This window comes from Echinops telfairi, unplaced genomic scaffold (assembly GCF_000313985.2).
Source record: "Echinops telfairi isolate 266 unplaced genomic scaffold, ASM31398v2 ScPeMD7_7458;HRSCAF=8496, whole genome shotgun sequence".
Lineage (NCBI taxonomy): Eukaryota > Metazoa > Chordata > Mammalia > Afrosoricida > Tenrecidae > Echinops > Echinops telfairi.
The window spans coordinates 26,833,241-26,835,819 of NW_022111358.1; the positions used below are offsets into that span (position 1 = coordinate 26,833,241).

The following is a 2,579-nucleotide window of genomic DNA, read 5'->3' on the forward strand; positions in this document are numbered from 1 at the left end:
AGTTGTACGAGACCCCATAAGATGATTTAAAAGAAGAGATTGTTCCCATTTGTTGCTGCTATTAGAGGAGAGAGATAAATGAGATAAAGAATTGGAAAATTTTTTAAAGAATTGAGCCTAGAAGAGTTAAAGTGGTACATAAATTAATGCTTTTAACTATAGTGTCTTCAATTTGATGTCTACAATGAGATCTATTAGAAAGAAGTATATTATTTTATTAATTGATGGATATTATTTTAAATATATAAACAATTTCCCATATAAAGGAACTTTGGAATTGATATAATGGAATTGATGTAAAACGAATCTATCAGGCTATACTCAATAGAGGGGGTATAGCTCAGTGGTAGAGCATTTGACTGCAGATCAAGAGGTCCCCGGTTCAAATCCGGGTGCCCCCTCACCTGCCTTTATTTATTTGTTTTTCATAATAACTGCCGATTCTGGAAACCGTAGTTTCTTTGCAGCCCCGGGCAGTGTATTTCACTTGCCGATTTCCCTCATCAAATGTTGCCCTGATCAGAGAACTAGGACCAGGACTCGCCAGCGAGTAGTCCTTGTGCTGTTTGAAGGTAGATTGCAGGTGCTAAAATAGTCCCCTCTCCGAAACTACTCCAAACCCTGCGGTTAGCACCCGGTTTAATGTTTGTAATTTGTTTCTGGCTGAAAATGGCGTGTCGGGAGCAGGGCTTGGTGTAAAGCAGCGTTATTTTACTAGCTCATATTCTAACTGGGAAAACGAGAAAAAAAAGGAATCCAGGTTGCAAGGATTGTTTGCTGAGAGTGAGCTCAACCCTTCCTGTACTTTCTTATTTTGGTTTGCAGGCTAGATTTCGGCCTAATGATTTTTAAGTCCGTAGGTTCGAGCCCTGGCGTAGTGAAAGCTCTTATGCCCAGTGGGTTCCTGCTTCGCTCTTTAATTTGGGCAGAAGGCGTTTTGTGCTCACTCAACACGCCCAGTTCTGCTACGCAGCTCACAGTAATGGAAACCATGTTTTATAAAAGAAAAAAACAATTTGGAAAAGGCTCCTGAGTATTCCCCCAGGGCACAGAGGCATGACACAACCAGATTCCAGGTTTAAAATATCTCGCAGCTGCCCTCTGACCTAGGGAGCCTGCCTCTTGCCTCTTCTCCTCTTTTTCCTTTTTTGGGGCAAAACCCCTTCGGAGGGCGCATTCCTGCTTCTCCACCCGCCTCCTTTACATTTTCCGCGGGCCCAGTCATGAATGCTGCCGGTGGATAGTGCACTGGGCAGCGTCTGTTCCCATGGAGGTTGTGACCCTTGCATGATGACAGAAGCTCAGTGCTTCTCCACGTGAGTCCCAGAGACCAGCAAGAGCGGAGTAACACGTGAACTTGTGAGAAACGTGAATGACCGGGGTCGCACTCCAGACCTGCAGAACCAGGTCTGAGACTCAGAGAGAGCAGGGGGCGCGGCGGGGCGGCCGGAGAACGCTCTGGGATGTTTACACTGGGGGGTTTTCATAAGCTCGGTGGGTGATTCGAATGGCACCCTCCAGTTTGAGAAGCACTCTATCCGGCTGCATCAGGTTGAGACTCGTCGGTGGTTTAAGACGAGCTTGTGGGCATGCACTGGCCATTCGAACATTCTCGAAGGGCTTTCGTTCCGCCTGCGTGAGTGATTAAAGAAGGGTGATCACAGGAAGGTGCCGTCTCCGGTAACACAATAAAGGAAGTCGGGGTTGGAGAGGGGCTGCCCGTGCAATTTTCCCTCTGAGCCCACCTCCCAAGGGGAAGAGAGGGCCAACTTGGAGGAGTCATCGTGTCCCCTGACGGTCCCGAGCTCCGGATTTGGGCGCACAGCGCTCCCTCCTTCTGTGGAGCACAAAGCAAAACTGAAAGCTTTCTAATAAGGCTTGAAGATGAGGAAAGCTTTTTCTTTTCCGTCCTTTTTCTGTTTCCTTTTAACCTCGGATGTAATGTTAAAAATATCGAGTCGGAAAAAATAGAATTACAGTAGGTATCAATGAGAAAAAAAAAAAAAAAAAAGCACTACAGAGGGGGCACCCGGATTTGAACCAGGGACCTCTTGATCTGCAGTCAAATGCTCTACCACTGAGCTATACCCCCTTGCCGCTCCAGGGCTTGGAAACGGCTCTTTTGAGTGTTACGCACGCGCTCCGCTGCGCAAGTGAGGGTACGGGGCGAGGATTACGAGGAAAGGAATGGAGTAAAGGGAGCGAAGGGGGAAGCCAAGCGTGTCCCAATCCAGAGGACCCCAGGGAGAGGTTCTTGGCCGAGGTGCGGGGCGGGAAAACCCCACTCTAAGTAGTGAGGCGCAGAGTTGGGGCGCAAAGGACAGGTCCCGCCCTACAAATGTGGGCAAGGGGATTTGGGTGCGGAGGGAAGCGAGCCGAGGGGCGGGGCAGGGGGGTTCCCCCTGGGTCGGCAGGTTCAAGTCAGGTACGGGCGGGTACACGGAAACCCCCCGGAAAATGCCCCGCTGAGAACGGGGTCCGGCGTTCAGCTCGGGTGCGCGGGGCCACCCAGCCTTCCGCAGCTCCAGCGCCCAGATGTGGGGCGCGCCACGCTGCCCCCGGCGCAGGACGCGTCTCGG

General features: G+C 50.3%; 2 non-coding genes across 2 annotated transcripts; one reads left to right on the forward strand and one right to left on the reverse strand.

Moving 5' to 3' along the window:
* The first annotated feature begins 329 nt into the window (after positions 1 to 329).
* On the forward strand, positions 330 to 401 carry TRNAC-GCA. The gene has a single exon. It is a non-coding gene; the product is annotated as a tRNA-Cys (tRNA).
* Positions 402 to 2,020: 1,619 nt separating this feature from the next.
* TRNAC-GCA lies at positions 2,021 to 2,092 on the reverse strand. Its single transcript has one exon. It is a non-coding gene; the product is annotated as a tRNA-Cys (tRNA).
* Positions 2,093 to 2,579: the final 487 nt, after the last annotated feature.